Source organism: Olea europaea, unplaced genomic scaffold, assembly GCF_002742605.1.
Source record: "Olea europaea var. sylvestris unplaced genomic scaffold, O_europaea_v1 scaffold111, whole genome shotgun sequence".
NCBI classification, from domain to species: domain Eukaryota; kingdom Viridiplantae; phylum Streptophyta; class Magnoliopsida; order Lamiales; family Oleaceae; genus Olea; species Olea europaea.
In genome coordinates this window covers 602658-621517 of record NW_019228469.1, presented here as the reverse complement: position 1 = coordinate 621517, position 18860 = coordinate 602658, and positions in this window count along the sequence as shown.

The following is an 18860-nucleotide window of genomic DNA, read 5'->3' as shown; positions in this document are numbered from 1 at the left end:
ATTGCATGATAAATTGTGTGATCATGGAATTGTGAAAAAGTTTACATTTTTGCCTGGACTTCTGAGTTGCTGCATGTCTATGCCTATGTGCTTGAGTGACAAAATATGCCACTAGGAGTTGGTTGTGTTTATGAGAGTCTAGATATTAGGACACTTGCTATATTTCATTTTGTGCACACAAGCCTTGTGGTAAGATAGTGTTTTAACACATGTAGCTAGAGGAATCTCCTGCTAGAGCCTTTTTTAGAGAGAATTGGTGAGGATTGAGAGTTATCACATATTAAAAATGTAATAAGTGTTCATTGATTGTGTGAATTGGAAACTTCTTCTGAGAATGACATTACACGGTATGTGGTAAGACGGTGGTTTGTACTTGAGAAATGATAACAGTCAATTTAGGATTGAATTTGAGCCTTCAGACTAGTTCTTTTCCATAATTATAATCCCCTAGTAGCCACTTTGAGCCAATACACATACATAACCATTTCTTTTCATGTGCCTAAGTTATCCATACCTCCTTACACTGGATTAAAGTCTATAAATAGTCATTTTTCCACATTTATGCTTCCAAGTGTATAGTAGGTATTAAATATTCATTTGAGAAAAAAGTAACGAGGAAAGTGATAGGAGTTTGAAAGAAAAAAAAATTGAAAAAAAAGAAAAAAAAAGAGTGGATTGTTGTTGGGAATTGAAATGTTAAGGAATGCGTTGATGTAAAGGATTGCTATGTTGAATTACTTGTTGAGATGCCTAACTAGATACTTGGAAGTCCCTAAATTCTTTTCACCCTACTTTTCATATAACCCAACTTAACCCCTTTCACACCCTTTGCATTGACTGTTTTGATCTCAAGTCGGTTTGTGGTAAGAAGTTGATGAATTCTCATTTAAAAGTATGCCTATCATGTGATCAATGTCTGCTTGTTGCTAATTATTAAAGCCTCCATGTTCTGAGTGTGCATCTTTCCCAGCTCCATAGAGAGAAATCCCGCACTAAACACTTTAATATCCGTGAGTTATGGGGCTGGACCTTTAGCTAGAGATACACTCGATGTTGCATGTGTTAGGGTTGGAGGTAAGATGGCTATAACTTGACACACACTTACACATTTAGCAAGTGTTTTTGGTATCTTGATGATCATAACACTGTTAATTTCTGGTGGTGTTGAGTTTGAAAAGAGAATGAACTACTGTTGAATTAGAACTTAACAATTTCACTTGTAACATGGACCAATCACTCATTTGCTTTACTTTGCATTAAATTACTAGGGACTAGCAATAAGCAAGTTGGGGGGTGTGATAAGAGTGTAAAATACCATATTTTCCCCTCTTAACTATTGCATTCATGTGATTATATTATGCCAAAATGTACTCATTACTCTTAAATTTTGGTTTAGGTTGCATTTTGGTGAAAAAGATGAAATTCGGAAGAAACAAGTGAAAAATGACCAAAGTAGAAGAGAACGAAAGTTCGGGGACTAAAGTGCAAATGATCCAAACTTGTGTCTAAGATTATGGTGGAGATTCGAAAGTGTTAGAGGTCAAGGGGATGAGGAAAGAAGTCAAAGGGATGAAATAACGTCAAAGTTTGATCAATACATCAATTTCCAATTGAAAACTAACACACCAGTTTTTAGTCTCATGTTGGGACCCATTTTTGACATGGAAGATGATCGAATTAGGAAATGAATTCTGAATAAAAATTGTGGTCCTTTGAGTTAGCTATCCAATTCAACTTGAATCACCTCAATTGAATATTGGGAAAGAAAGTTATGATTAAAATACTGAAAGCTATCTGGCAAAACCATGCGGTCGCACACACCTATACCGAGAATTGAAGAGGCTGAAAGTGCATAACCATGCGACCGCAATGGCAATGACCATGCGGTCACATAGTGTTTTTTGGGCAGCCAAATCTCAGTTTCCTTAAACGATTGAATCTCTTTCACGGGATATAAATGCCCAAAACCACTCAGAACGAAGGCAAACGCCCCCAGACCTATTTCTTTCATATTGGTGCTCAAGAAACTCCATGGAAAACTAAGGAACTTGGTGAAGCAACGAAGGATCTCAATCGGTTTTGGTGATTTCGACATCTTTAATTCATGTAATTGAGTTTTTCATTATTAAACAATTTTAGAATTGAATATCCATATCTTGAATATATTTTTGACATTAGTTTAACAATTATTAGAATTTCCATAGATTCAGTCATGTTTTCTCTATCGAATATTCGAAATACTTGTTGAATTACAATTTGAATTATTTATTGTTGAGATTATTTTAACTTTTATCAAATCCTTCATAGATCTAGCCATGTTCCTTCTATCGAATGATTGAAATAATTGTTGAATTTTAATCTTAATATTACTTTATTGGCGAATTGATTGCTGCCTTATGCTTGATGTATATGGTCGATCTTTGATCTTGTTCCAATAAAAAAATGTGCGAATGTGTTATAGAAAATCTAGATTCTAGCAATATAATTGGAATTAAATTGGACTTTATTGTTAAATCTTCCGATTAGAGAGTTGGGAAGAAAATCTCTAATTGAGGAAAAATACATGAATTATTGATGTCGATTGATCCAATCCATTGGGGGAATTCCGACACTTCATTTATGTCGCATATTGATAATTAATTTTTATTCCAAGTGACAAATCATTCTCACATAAAATTATGAAAACCTTAGTCTGTTTGATTTTTTGAGAAAATTTCCATCTCCCTGTGGATACGACACCCCAAAGCTGTACTACAATCACCGCGTTATACTTTGGACGTAATCACGACAAATTACAAAATTGCCCCTAGTGCAGTTTTTCTTTGTTATTTTTCTGTTCAGCACTTCTTCAAACTCCAAAGCCAGTTGTCAATTGGACTCAGGGTGGAGTCCCGGGATCTCGAGACTTCGCCTCGAGTCCAGTTTCTCGGGCCGTTTCCAATCTACCTGTCAAATTTTAGCTCATTTCGACACCGTCGCGACAAACGACAGAATTGCCCCTGGTGCAATTTTCCTTTGTTAATTTTCTGTCCAACACTTTTTCAAACTCCAAGGCTAGTTGTCAATTGGACTCCGGGCAGAGACCAGAGATCTCAGGACTTCACCCCGAGTCCTATTTCTCGGGCCGTTTTCAATCAACCAGCCGAATTTTAGCTCATTCCGACATCGTCGCGACAAATGACAAAATTGTCCCTGATACGATTTTTTTGTTAATTTCTGTACAACACTTCTTCAAACTCTAAAGCTAGTTGTCAATTGGAATCGGAACGGAGTCTTGAGATCTTGAGACTTCACCCCGAGTCCAATTTCTCGGGCAATTTCCAATCATCCAGCCAAATTTCAGCCCAATCGGACACCGTCACGACAAATGACAAAATTGCCCCTGGTGCGGTTTTTCTTTGTTAATTTTCTGTCCAACACTTCTTCAAACTCCAAAGCTAGTTATCAATCGGACTCAGGGTGGAGTCTTGAGATCTCAGGACATCACCTTGAGTCCAATTTCTTGGGCCATTTCCAATCAACTTGCCAAATTTCAGCCCATTTCGACACAGTTGCGACAAATGACAAAATTGCCTATGGTGCGGTTTTTCTTTGCTAATTTTCTGTCCAACAGTTCTTCGAACTCCAATGGTAGTTGTCAACTGGACTCGGGACTGAGTCTCAAGATCTCGAGACTTTGCCCCGAGTCTAATTTCTCGGGCCGTTTCCAATCAACCTGCCAAATTTCAGCCCATTCTGACACCGCCACGACAAATAACTAAATTGTCCCTGGTGCGATTTTATTTCGTTAATTTCCTGTCAACACTTCTTCAAACTCCAAAGCTAGTTGTAAATTGGACACGGGGTGGAGTCCCGAGATCTTGAGACTTTGCCACGAGCCTAATTTCTAGGGCTGTTTCCAATCAACCTGCCAAATTTCAGTCCATTCCGACACCATCGCAACAAATGACAAAATTGCCCATGGTACGATTTTTCTTTTTTAAATTTCTGTCAAACACTTCTTCAAACTCAAAAGCTAGTTGTCAATTAGACTCAGGGTGGGGTCTCAAGATCTTAGGACTTCGCCTCGAGTCCAATTTTTTGGGTTATTTCCAATCAACCTACCAAATTTCATCCCATTCTGACATCGTCACGACAAATAATAAAAATGCCCCTGGTGCGATTTTTCTTTGTAAATTTTCTGTCCAGCACTTCTTCAAACTCCAAAGCTAGTTAGGACTTCGCCCCGAGTCCAATTTCTTGGTCCGTTTCCAATAAACTTGCCAAATTTCAGCCCATTCTGACACCATCACTACAAATGACAAAATTGCTCCTCGTGCAGTTTTTTTTTTAATTTTCTGTACAACACTTCTTCAAACTCCAAAGCTAATTATCAATTGGAATCAAGGAGAGTCCTAAGATCTCGAGACTTTGCACTGAGTCCAATTTCTCGGGCCGTTTCTAATCAACCAGCAAAATTTCAGCCCATTTCGACACCGTCGTGACAAATGACAAAATTGCCCCTGGTACGGCTTTCCTTCGTATATTTTCAGTTCGACACTTCTTCAAACTCCAAAGCTAGTTGTCAATTGGACCCGAGTCCAATTTCTCGGGCTGTTTCCAATCAACCTACCAAATTTCAGCCCATTCCAACATCGTCGCGACAAATGATAAAATTGCCCCTGGTACGATTTTTCTTTGTCAATTTTCTGTCCAACACTTCTTCAAACTCCAAAGCTGGTTGTCAATTGCACTCGGGGCAGGGTCCCGAGATCTCGGGACTTCGCCCCGAGTCCAATTTCTCGGGCTGTTTCCAATCGACCAGCCAAATTTCAGACCATTCCGACACTGTCGCGATAAATAACAAAATTGCCACTGGTGCGGTTTTTCTTTGTTAATTTTCTGTCCAACACTTTTTCAAACTCCAAAGCTAGTTGTCAACTGGACTCGGGGCGGAGTCTCGAAATCTGAGGACTACGCCACGAGTCCTAAGAACTCGGGACTCCACATCGAGTCCAATTTCTTGGGCCATTTTCAATCGACCTGCCAAATTTCTGTGCATTCCGACACCATCGTGACAAATGAAAAAATTGCCCCTGGTGTGGTTTTTTTTTTGCTAATTTTTCGTCAAACACTTCTTCAAACTCCAAAGCTAGTTATCAATTGGGCTCGAGATAGAGTCCCGAGATCTCGGGACTTCACCTCGAGTCCAATCTCTCAGGCTGTTTCCAATCAACCCGTCAAATTACAGCCCATTCCGACACTGTTGCCCCTGGTGCGATTTTCCTTTGTTAATTTTCAGTCCGACATTTCTTCAAACCCCAAAGGTAGTTGTCAATTGGACCCGAGTCCAATTTCTTGGGCCATTTCCAATCAACTTGCCAAATTTTAGCCCATTTCGACACCATCGCAACAAATGACAAAATTACCCCTGGTGCGATTTTTCTTTGTTAATTTTCTGTCCAACACTTCTTCAAACTCCAAAGCTAGTTGTTATTTCCACTCGGGGTGGGGTCCCAAGATCTCAAGACTTCACCCCAAGTCAAATTTCTCGGGTCGTTTCCAATCGACCAGCTAAATTTCAACCTATTCCGACACCGTCGCGACAAATGACAAAATTGCCCCTGGTGCGATTTTTCTTTGCTAATTTGTGTCCAACACTTCTTCAAACTCCAAAGCTAGTTGTCAATTGATCTCAGAAATCCACCTTGAGTCCAATTTCAGCCCATTCTGACATCATCGCGACAAATGACAAAATGGCCCCCGATGCGATTTTTCTTTGTTAATTTTCTGTCCAACACTTCTTCAAACTCCAAAGCTAGTTGTCAACTGGACTCAGGGTGGAGTCCTGAGATCTCGAGACTTTGCCTTGAGTCCAATTTCTCGGGATGTTTCCAATCAACCTGCCAAATTTCTGCGTATTTCGAAGCCGTTGTGACAAATGAAAAAATTGCCCCTAGTGCAGTTTTTCTTTGTTAATTTTCTGTCCAACACTTCATCAAACTCGTAATCTAGTTGTCAATTGGACTCAAGGTGGAGTCTCGAGATCTCGAGACTTCACCTAGTCCAATTTCTCGGGCCGTTTCGAATAAACCTGCCAAATTTCATCCCATTCCGACACCGTCGCGACAAATGACAAAATTGCCCCTGGTGCGGTTTTTCTTTGTTAATTTTCTGTCCAACACTTCATCAAACTCCAAAGCTAGTTGTCAATTGGACTCGGGACAGAGTCCTGAGATCTCAAGACTTCGCCTCGAGTCCAATTTCTTGGGCCGTTTCCAATCAACCTGCCAAATTTCATCCCATTCCGACACCGTCACGACAAATGACAAAATTATCCGAAGTGCGGTTTTTCTATATTAATTTTTTGTCCAGCACTTCTTCAAGCTCCAAGGGTAGTTGTCAATAGGACTCAGGGTGGAGTCTCGATATCTCAGGACATCGCCTCGAGTCCAATTTCTCGGGCCGTTTCCAATCAACATGCTAAATTTCAGCCCATTCCGACACCGTTGTAACAACTAACAAAATTGCCCCTGGTGCAGTTTTTCTTTGTTAATTTTCTATCCAACACTTCTTCATCAACCTGCCAAATTTCAGCCCATTCCGACACCGTCACGATAAATACAAAATTGCCCCTGGTGTGGGTTTTCTTGGTTAATTTTCTATCCAGCAATTCTTCAAACACCAAAGCTAGTTGTCAATTGGACTCAGGGCAGAGTCCCGAGATCTCGGGACTTTGCCCCGAGCCTAATTTCTCGGGTCGTTTCCAATCAGCCTGGAAAATTTCAGTCCATTCTTACACCGTCTTGACAAATGACAAAATTGCCCCTGGTGCGGTTTATCTTTGTTAATTTTCTGTCGACACTTCTTCAAAATCTAAAGCTAGTTGTCAATTGGATTTGAGTTCAATTTCCAGAGCCGTTGCCAATCAACCTGTCAAATTTTAGCCCATTCTGACACCGTCGTGATAAATGACAAAATTGCTCCTGGTGCGATTTTTCTTTGTTAATTTTCTGTCCAACACTTCTTCAAACTCCAAAGCTAGTTGTTAATTGGACTCGGGGTGGAGTCTCGAGATCTCAAGACTTCGCCTTGAGTCCAAATTCTCGGGCCGTTTCCAATCAACCAGCCAAATTTCAGCCCATTCCGACAGTGTCACGATAAATGACAAAATTGCCCCTAGTGGGTTTTTTCTTTGTTAATTTTCTGTCCAACACTTCTTCAAACACCAAAGCTAGTTCTCAACTGGACTAGGGGCAGAGTCCTGGGATCTTGGGTCTTCGTCCAATTTCTCGGACCGTTTCCAATTGATCTGCCAAATTTCTGCGCATTCCGACACTGTCGCGACAAATGAAAAAATTGCCCCTTGTGCGATTTTTCTTTGTTAATTTTCCGTCAAACACTTTTTCAAACTCCAAAGCTAGTTGTCAATTGGACTCAGGGTGGAGTCCCAAGATCTTGGGACTTCGCCTCAAGTCCAATTTCTCAGGTCGTTTCCAATCAACCCACCAAATTACAGCCCATTCTGACACCGTCGTGACAAACGACAAAATTCCCCCTGGTGCAGTTTTTCGTTGTTAATTTTCTGTCCAACACTTCTTCAAACTCCAAGACTAGTTGTCAATTGGACTCGGGGCAGAGTCCCGAGATACTAGGACTTCGTTCAGAGTCCAATTTCTTGGGCTGTTTCCAATCACCTAGCCAAATTTCAGCCCATTCCGACACTGTCATGATAAATGACAAAATTGCTCCTGGTACGATTTTTCTTTATAAATTTTCGGTCCAGCACTTCTTCAAACTCCAAAGCTAGTTGTCAATTGGACTCGAGGCCGAGTCCTGAGACCTCGGAACTTCACCCCGAGTCCAATTTCTCAGACCGTTTCCAATCAACATGCCCAATTTCATCCCATTCCGACTTCGTCGTGAAAAATTACAAAATTGCCCCTGGTGCGATTTTTCTTTGTAATTCTTCTGTCCAGCACTTCTTCAAACTCCAAAGCTAGTTGTCAATTGGACTCGGGGTGGAGTCCTGGGATCTCAGAACTTCACCTCGAGTCCAATTTCTCGGGCCGTTTCCAATCAGCCTGCCAAATTTTAGCCCATTCCGACACCGTCGCGAAAAATTACAAAATAGCCCCTGGTGCAATTTTTCTTTGTTAATTTGCTGTCAAACACTTCTTCAAATTCCAAAGCTAGTTGTCAATTGGACTCGTGGTGGAGTCCCGAGGTCTCGGGACTTTGCCACGAGTCCAATTTCTTGGGCCGTTTCCAATCAGCCAGGCAACTTTCAGCCCATTCTGACACCGTCGTGACAAATGACAAAATTACCCGTGGTGCGATTTTTCTTTGTTAATTTTCTATCCAACACTTCTTAAAACTCCAAAGATGGTTGTCAACTGGACTCGGAGCGGAGTCTCGAGATCTCGACACTTCGCCCCGAGTCCAATTTCTCGGGCCGTTTCCAATCAACCTGCTAAATTTCAGCCCATTCCGACACTATCGCGACAAATTACAAAATTGCCCCAGATGCAGTTTTTCTTTATTAATTTTCTGTCCAACACTTTTTGAAACTCCAAAGCTAGTTGTCAATTAGACTCGAGGTGGAGTCTTGAGATATCAGGACTTCACCCCGAGTCCAATTTCTCGGGTTGTTTCCAATCAACTTGCCAAATTTCAGCCTATTCCGACACCGACGCGACAAATGACAAAATTGCCTCCGGTGCGGTTTTTCTTTGTTAATTTTCTGTCCAACTTTTCATCATACTCCAAATATAGTTGTCAATTGGACTCAAGGTGGAGTCTCGAGATCTCGAGACTTCGCCTCAAGTCCAATTTCTCAGGTCGTTTCCAATCGACCTGCCAAATCTCATCCCATTCCGACACCGTCGCGACAAATGACAAAATTACCCCAAGTGCGGTTTTTCTTTATTAATTTTTTGTCCAGCACTTCTTCAAGCTCCAAAGCTAGTTGTCAACTGGACTTGGGGTGGAGTCCCGACATCTTGGGACTTCATCTCGAGTCCAATTTCTCGGGCCGTTTCCAATCAACCTTCCAAATTTTAGCCCATTCCAACACCGTCGCTACAAATGAAAAAATTGCCCCTGGTGCAGTTTTTCTTTTTTAATTTTCTGTCCAGAACTTCTTCAAACTCCAAAGTTAGTTGTCAATTGGACTCGAGGTAGAGTCCTAAGATATCGGACTTCACCCCAACTCCAATTTCTCAGGTCGTTTCCAATCAACCTGCAAAATTTCAGCCCATTCCGACACCGTCACGACAAATGACAAAATTGCCCCTGGTGCTGTTTTTCTTTATTAATTTTCTGTCTAGCACTTCTTCAAACTCCAAAGTTAGTTGTCAATTGGACTCGAGGTAGAGTCCTAAGATATCGGACTTCACCCCAACTCCAATTTCTCAGGTCGTTTCCAATCAACCTGCAAAATTTCAGCCCATTCCGACACCGTCACGACAAATGACAAAATTGCCCCTGGTGCTGTTTTTCTTTATTAATTTTCTGTCTAGCACTTCTTCAAACTCCAAAGCTAGTTGTTAATTGGACTCAGGGTGGAGTCCTGAGATCTCGAGACTTTTCCCTAGTCTAATTTCTCGGGCCGTTTCCAATCATCCTGCAAAATCTCAGCCCATTCCGACACCGTCGTGACAAATGACAAAATTGCCCCTGGTGCGGTTTATCTTTGTTAATTTTCTGTCCGACACTTCTTCAAACTCTAAAGCTAGTTGTCAATTAGATTCGAGTCCAATTTTTGGAGTCATTTCCAATCAACCTATCAAATTTCAGCCCATTCCGACACCGTCTCGTTAAATGACAAAATTGCCCCTGGTGCGGTTTTTCTTTGTTAATTTTCTATCCAACACTTCTTCAAACTCCAAAACTAGTTGTCAATTGGACTCGGGACAGAGTCCCAAGATCTCAAGACTTTGTCTTGAGTCCAAATTCTCAGGCCGTTTCCAATCAACTAGCCAAATTTCTGCCCATTCCGACAGCGTCGCGATAAATGACAAAATTGCCCTTGGTGTGGTTTTTCTTTGTTAATTTTGTGTCCAACACTTCTTCAAACTCCATAGCTAGTGGTCAATTGCTCTTAAGACTCTGCCCTGAGTCCAATTTCTCGGGCCCTTTCCCACCAACCTGTCAAATTTCAGCCTCTTCCGACATCGTCACGACAAATGATAAAATTACCCCTGGTGCGGTTTTTCTTTGTTAATTTTTTGTCCAACACTTCTTTTAACTCCAACGCTAGTTGTCAATTGGACTCGGGGCGGAGTCTCGAGATCTTGGGACTTCACCACGAGTCCAATTTCTTGGGCCGTTTCCAATCAACCCGACAAATTTAGCGCATTTCGACACCGTCGCGACAAATGAGAAAATTGCCCCTAGTGTGGTTTTTCTTTGTTAATTTTCTATCAAACACTTCTTCAAACTCCAAAGCTAGTTGTCAATTAGACTCAAGGCAAAGTCCCGAGATCTCAGGACTTCGCCTCGTATCCAATTTCTTCGACCGTTTCCAATCAACCTGCCAAATTTCATCCCATTCTGACACCGTCGTGATAAATGACAAAATTGCCCCTGGTGCGGTTTTTCTTTGTTAATTTTCTGTCCAACACTTCATCAAACTCCAAAGCTAGTTGTCAATTGGACTCGGGACGGTGTCCTGAGATCTCAAGACTTCGCCTCGAGTCCAATTTCTCAGGCCATTTCCAATCAACCTGCCAAATTTCAGCCCATTCCGACAACGTCGCGACAAATGACGAAATTGCCCCTGGTGCAATTTTTCTTTGTTAATTTTCTGTCCAACACTTTTTCAAACTCCAAGGCCAGTTGTCAATTGCGCTCGGTACGGGGTCCCGAGAACTCGAGACTTCACCCTGAGTCCAATTTCTCGGGCTGTTTCTTGTCGACCAGCCAAATTTCAGCCCATTCCGATACTGTCGCGACAAATGACAAAATTGCTCCTACTGCGGTTTTTCTTTGTTAATTTTGTGTCCAACACTTCTTCAAACTCAAAGCTAGTTGTCAATTGATCTCAGGATTCTACCCCGAGTCCAATTTCTTGGGCCGTTTCCCATATACCTGCCAAATTTCTGTCCATTTCGACACCGTCGCGACAAATGACAAAATTTCCCTCGGTGCGGTTTTTCTTTCTTAATTTTCTGTCCAACACTTCATAAAACTCCAAAGTTAGTTATCAATTGGACTCGGGGCGGAGTCTTCGCCTCGAGTCCAATTTCTCAGGCCTTTTCCAAATAACCTACCAAATTTCATCCCATTCCGACACCGTCGCGACAAGTGACAAAATTACCCCAAGTGCGGTTTTTCTTTATTAATTTTCTGTCCAGCAATTCTTCAAGCTCTAAAGCTAGTTGTCAATTGGACTTGGGGTGGAGTCCCAACATCTCTGGACTTCTTCTCGAGTCCAATTTCTTGGGCCGTTTCCAATCAACCTGCTAAATTTTAGCCCATTCCGATACCGTCGCTACAAATGACAAAATTGCCTCTGGTGCAGTTTGTCTTTTTTAATTTTCTGTCCAGAAATTCTTCAAACTCCAAAGTCGGTTGTAAATTGGACTCGGGACGGAGTCCCAAGATATTGGGACTTTACCCAAACTCCAATTTCTCGGGCCGTTTTGTAATACCCCGAACTTCACGTTCTACATTTGGCCAATATGATTCATGCATTCCATGCTAATTACATTGTCATTTGTATCAATTTCCTGATTGCCTTCTCTTAAGACGATGCATTTGATCATCAAGGCTTTAAAATCTTTACATGGTGATAACCTTCGACTCTTCGATCTAGGTGGCAAATTTTATATTGAGCTATGATAGGAAGTTAGATTAACTAAATGTTGGAGATTGGCTTGGTAAGTAATGTAATATTTGAAAGGCCGAAAATTTGTATCAACGAAGGTTCAAGCTTTCCATTCGGCTAATCGAGGTCACCTTAAACCCTAGATAGGTAATTCACATATTTGGGACATGAGGGATGAAGTGACATTATCACAACGTAATAATATATGTCTTATACGACATTATAAATATTGAGGTGCGAATTGTTGAAATCGGTTGAGAATCAGGTAAGAAATTAAATGAACAGCTGAGGAATTAGATCTATAAAGTACTTTGGGATCTTAATGCAAGTGAAATAGATTGTAAGCACATCAAAATAAACGAATGACACTTGATTTATACCTGCAAGGATAGATGTAAAATCATAATTTAATCAAAGGAAACAACACCTACTTAACATGTGACGACTTGCCACTTTAACTTCTAATTCCTTCAACCTTAAGCCTCCAACACGTCCTATAAGTCCTTAGAACTTTACATAATGTGTTTATAACTCTTCTAAGTCACATATGGCTCCATGTGGTGCAAGGGAGAAGTCAAAGTTGGCTGCAAGAAGCCACCTCCTACTTGGACAGCTCATGCTAGGGGATTTTCAATTTAATATATAATTGCTTCAACCCTAAGGCATAAATTTAGTGTCTAATCCCCAAGGACTTAATATAGGATGAATATATATCTTAAATATCATAAATGGACACAAAAATAATGGTAGAAAAGTCAAGTATTGCAGCCAAGATGACAGCTCCAGCTTAGTGACTCACCTTGATTGCTTGAGGTGGATGCAGCCCATGATATTCTTAATCCTTAAGTAATACGCATGACTTCAACTATTTAAAGACCACTTATTTACCTCCTAGATAATATATTAGCTCCCTGAACTCGTCCCTAAGTGATTCCAAGTGAAAAGAGGGTGAAACAGCCAAAGAGAATTAGAAGCAAGAAGCTGGAATTTCTGAATAGCTTTGTTACTCCACAGTTTTGAGGTTTGTTTCTATTATTTCTTAAGGGGTTTATGATTTCTTGAACATCTGAAGTTGTTTGTGATTAAGTTGGAGTGTTGTTAATGATGTTTGATGCCCAAATAGGGGTAATTAATGGCAAGAATTTGAAAGAAATTAATCTGGACAGAGATGAGGAATTGCTGGATTGAGTGATTTATACCTTGATTTTGAGATGATACTTAGTGTTTAACTTATATATATCAATATGAACGTTTTTATATGTAAGTAGGGAGTGTAGAAATGATTTTAATGGCCTAGGATTCTGTTGGTATCATAATAATAAAATGGAAACCGAAAACAGTCAAAGGGAAAAACTGCCTGATTTTGTGTAGTGGAAAATGGACTGTTTTTGAAGCTCCAAACACTTCATTTGTCACAATGTTATGATCTGATTATCTTCACATATATGTTATAGGTGTGTGGTAAAAGTTTGGGAACCGTTAAATGTAGGTAAGGACATGAAAAAGAATTTGAAAACTGAGTGGACGGTGATGGAAACCTAGAAAACAGATTCTGTCCATCTGGGTATTTAATGTGATTTCAACATTTAGATGTCCCCTAATGAACTCTTGGGCCTAGAAAATATATCCTAAGGAATACTAGGTTGTTGAAAACAATTGGATGACGTTGACGTTCATAATTGGACTCGAGAGACAGCGAGACTTATTGGATTAGTTTGCAATGCCATCGGTAACTTGAAATAATGATTTTGTCTAAATTGTTTTGGCATGAATGGACGTATTTTGGGATTGTGTGTGTTAAGATTATTAAATGGAGGATTGTATTTAATATTAGATGATAATACAGGCGACTTTTTGACGTTGAGCGAAAAAGGGAATTGATACACACTCCATAGGAGCTTACACACATCAAGGCGAAAGGTAAGTGAAAATCCATTTGCAACTACGATGCAAGAACCTAGTATATGTAACATAGTAATGTTGAAATATCTACATAACTTTGATAAGAGGCTTATAGCACATCATATGGTGGTTACGATCATTGAGTATGAGATTGCGTAACCTATTGACATCGATTTTCATTTATGAGCATTTTCATATGCATGCACGACATGTAACATGGTTGAAAATACTGCATGCAAATTATGATTTCAAAGTGAGTTTCATTATAAATATTTTATTGACCACTACTAGGGCACCGAGGCATGTGAGGAATGCTTATGTGATATGTTTGGCATTGCGGGTGTTACTTCTTGGGTGATTGCAAAGGTAGATAGGGGATGGGCCTTTGGTGATCACGGGAGGACGGACCACTCGACTCTGCCCTTGTTATGATTATTGGCGCTGCCGGGTGGGAGACTTCTTGGGTGATCATAGGGGTAGTTAGGGGATGGGCCTCTAGTGGTCACGAGAGGATGGTCCACTTGTCGGTGTCGATTTCATACTGGCCATTTGATTATTGATATTGATATATGAAGAGCTCTATCCGGTGCATAGTAGGTGGGTCAAGGGCCCAATGAAATGAAAGATTTCAAGTGAAATGATTTCTAGTCGACTTTGACGAATATTAAAATATGATATTTTTATCGTGATATTTAAAGTAAATGGCATGGTGTCATATGTTGTTATTACTCATGTTCAGGACATGCATGATTTTGCTTACTAAGCATTGGCTTATGTAGTTCTTGCATTGTAGGTGAACACGGAACTACATAGAGAGCATGGCTAGCTGTGGAGCTCCTACAGGATTCCAGAGTTCGATGTACATGGATGACGACCTGTAGGGTTATTTTGTAGGCTACCATCTGTTGGGTTATATTTTGGAATCCTATATAGTGTACTTTTGAAATGGCCTGTAGACATGTTTATAAGGTCTGAATATATATATGTTGGATTATGGCGATATGATTTTGGGTTTCAATATATTATATGATCGTGTCACAGGTGATTAGAAGTTAACAAACTCAAAAAAAAAATAATATATGTAAAATTCTATGTCTAGGTTGTGTATAGATATCAATATTAATTTGGGGGTGTGACACATTTCCAATCAACCTGCCAAATTTCAGCCTATTCCGACACTGTCGCGACGAATGACATAATTGCCCCTGGTGCGGTTTTCTTTATTAATTTTCTGTCCAACACTTTTTCAAACTCCAAAGCTAGTCATCAATTGGACTTGGGACAAAGTCTTGAGATCTCGGGACTTCGCACCGAGTCCAATTTCTTGGGTTGTTTCCAATCAACCTGCCAAATTTCAGTACATTCCAACACCGTCGCGACAAATGACAAAATTGTCCCTAGTGCGGTTTTTCTTTGTTAATTTTCTGTCCAACACCTCTTCAAACTCCAAAGCTAGTTGTCAACTGGACTCGGGGTGAAGTCCCGAGATCTTGGGACTTTATCTGATTTCTCAGACCGTTTCCAATTGATCTGCCAAATTTTTGCGCATTCCATCACCGCCGCGACAAATGACAAAATTTCCTCTAGTGCGGTTTTCCTTTGTTAATTTTCTGTCCAACACTTCTTCAAACTCCAAGGCTAGTTGTCAATTGGACTCGGGGCGGAATCCCGAGATCCCGGGACTTCGTTTTGAGTCCAATTTCTCGGGCCACTTCCAATCAGCCTGTCAAATTTCAGCCCATTCCGACACTGTCATGAGAAATGACAAAATTGCCCTTGGTACGATTTTTCTTCATAAATTTTCGGTCCAGCACTTCTTCAAACTCCAAAGCTAGTTGTCAATTGGACTCGGGGCCAAGTCCCGAGACCTCAAGACTTTGCCCCGAGTCCAATTTCTCAGACCGTTTCCAATCAACCTGCCAAATTTCATCCCATTTCGACTTCGTCGTGACAAAATAAAAAATTGCCCCTGGTCCAATTTTTCGTTGTAATTTTTCTGTCCAGCACTTCTTCAAACTCCAAAGCTAGTTGTCAATTGGACTCTGGGTGGAGTCTTGGGATCTTGGAACTTCACCTCGAGTCCAATTTCTTGGGCCCTTTCCAATCAGTTTGCCAAATTTCAGCCCATTCCGACACCATCGCAACAAATTACAAAATAGCCCCTGCTGCAATTTTTCTTTGTTAATTTGCTATCAAACACTTCTTCAAATTCCAAAGCTAGTTGTCAATTGGACACGTGGTGGAGTCCTGAGGTCTCGGGACTTGGCAACGAGACCAATTTCGTGGGCCGTTTCCTATCAGCCAGGCAACTTTCAGCCCATTCCGACATCGTCGTGACAAATGACAAAATTGCCCGTGGTGCGATTTTTCTTTGTTAATTTTCTGTCCAACACTTCTTAAAACTCCAAAGCTGGTTGTCAACTGGACTCGAAGCGGAGTCTCGAGATCTCGACACTTTGCCCCGAGTCCAATTTCTCGGGCTGTTTCCAATCAACCTGCCAAATTTCTGCCCATTCTGACACTATCGCGACAAATTACAAAATTGCCCTAGATGCAATTTTTTTGTTAATTTTCTGCCCAACACTTTTTGAAACTCCAAAGCTAGTTGTCAATTGGACTCGAGGCAGAGTCTTGAGATCTCAGGACTTCACCCCAAGTCCAATTTCTTGGGCCGTTTCCAATCAACCTGCCAAATTTCAGCCCATTCCGACACCGACGCGACAAATGACAAAATTGCCCCCGGTGCGGTTTTTCTTTGTTAATTTTCTGTCCAACCTTTCATCAAACTCCAAATCTAGTTGTCAATAGGACTCAAGGTGGAGTTTTGAGATCTCGAAACTTTACCTCGAGTCCAATTTCTCGGGCCGTTTCCAATCAACCAGCCAAATCTCATTCCATTCCGACACCGTCACGACAAATGACAAAATTACCCCAAGTGCGGTTTTTCTTTATTAATTTTCTGTCCAGCACTTCTTCAAGCTCCAAAGCTAGTTGTCAATTGGACTCGGGCCAGAGTCCCAAGATATTGAGACTTCACCCCAACTCCAATTTCTCAGGTCGTTTCCAATCAACCTACAAAATTTCAGCCCATTCCGACACAGTCACGACAAATGACAAAATTGCCCCTGGTGCGGTTTTTCTTTGTTAAGTTTCTGTCCAGTACATCTTCAAACTCCAAAGTTAGTTGTCCATTGGACTCAGGGAAGAGTCTCGAGATCTCGAGACTTTGCCCAGAGTCTATTTTCTCTGGCCGTTTCCAATCAACCTGTAAAATTTCAGCCCATTCCGACACCGTCGTAACAAATGACAAAATTGCCTCTGGTGTGGTTTATCTTTGTTAATTTTCTGTCCGACACTTCTTCATACTCCAAAACTAGTTGTCAATTGGATCTGAGTCCAATTTTTGAGCCGTTTCCAATCAACCTATCAAATTTCAGCCCATTCCGACACCGTCGCGATAAATGACAAAATTGCCCCTGGTGCGATTTTTCTTTGTTAATTTTCTGTCCAACACTTCTTCAAACTCCAAAGCTAGTTGTCAATTGGACTCGAGGTGGAGTCCAGATATCTCAAGACTTCACCCTGAGTCCAAATCCTCGGGTCGTTTCCAATCAACCAGCCAAATTTCAGTCCATTTCGACAGCGTCGCGATAAATGACAAAATTGCCCCTGGTGCGGGTTTTCTTTGTTAATTTTATGTCCAACACTTCTTTAAACTCCATAGCTAGTTGTCAATTGATCTTGGGACTTTTCCCTGAGTCCAATTTCTCGGGCCGTTTCCCACAAACCTGTCAAATTTCAGCCCATTCCGACATCGTCGCGACAAATGACAAAATTGCCCCTGGTGCGGTTTTTCTTTGTTAATTTTTTGTCCAACACTTCTTTTAACTCCAAAGCTAGTTGTCAACTGGACTCGGGGTGGAGTCTCGAGATCTCGGGACTTTGCCATGAGTCCAATTTCTTGGGCCATTTCCAATCAGCCTGATAAATTTAGCACATTCCGACACCATGGCGACAAATGAGAAAATTGCCCCTAGTGTGGTTCTTCTTTGTTAATTTTCGATCAAACACTTCTTCAAACTCCATAGCTAGTTGTCAACTGGACTCTGGGTGGAGTCCCGAGATCTCGAGACTTCGCCTCGAGTCCAGTTTCTTGGGTAGTTTCCAATCAACCTGCCAAATTAAAGCCCACTCCGATCCTGTCGCGACAAATGACAAAATTGCCCTTGGTGCGGTTTTCCTTTGATAATTTTCTATCCAACACTTCTTCGAACTCCAAGGCTAGTTTTCAATTGGACTCAAGGCGAAGTCTTGAGATCTCAGGACTTCATCCTAAATCCAATTTCTTGGGCCGTTTTCAATCAACCTGCCAAATTTCAGCCCATTCTGATGCCATTACGATAAATGGTACGATTTTTCTTTGTTAATTTTCTATCCTACACTTCTTCAAACTCCAATGTTAGTTGTCAATTGGACTCGGGGCAGAGTCTCGAGATCTCAGGACTTTGTCCCTAGTCTAATTTCTTGGGAGGTTTCCAATCAATTGGCCAAATTTCATCCCATTCCGATACTATCGTGACAAATGACAAAATTGCCCCTGGTGCGGTTTTTCTTTGTTCATTTTCTGTCCAACACTTCATCAAACCCCAAAGCTAGTTGTCAATTGGACTCAAGGTGGGGTCCCGAGATATCGGGACTTCACCTTGAGTCCAATTTCTCGGGCTGTTTCTAATCAAAATGCCAAATTACAACCCATTCCGACATCGTCGCGGCAAATGACAAAATTGCCCCTGGTGCGGTTTGCCTTTGTTGATTTTATGTCCAACACTCCTTCAAACTCCAAAGCTAGTTGTCAATTGGATATAGGGTAGAGTTTGAGATCTAAGGACTTCACCCTGAGTCCAATTTCTCGGGCCATTTCCAATCAACCTGCCAAATTTTTTCCCATTCCGACACTGTCGTGACAAATGACAAAATTGCCCCTGGTGCGGTTTTTCTTTGTTAACTTTCTGTCCAACACTTCTTCAAACTCCAAAGCTGGTAGTAAATTGGACTTAGGAGGGAGTCTTGAGACATCAGGACTTAGTCCCGAGTCTAATTTCTTGGGCCATTTCTAATCAACAAACAAAATTTCAGCCCATTCCGACAT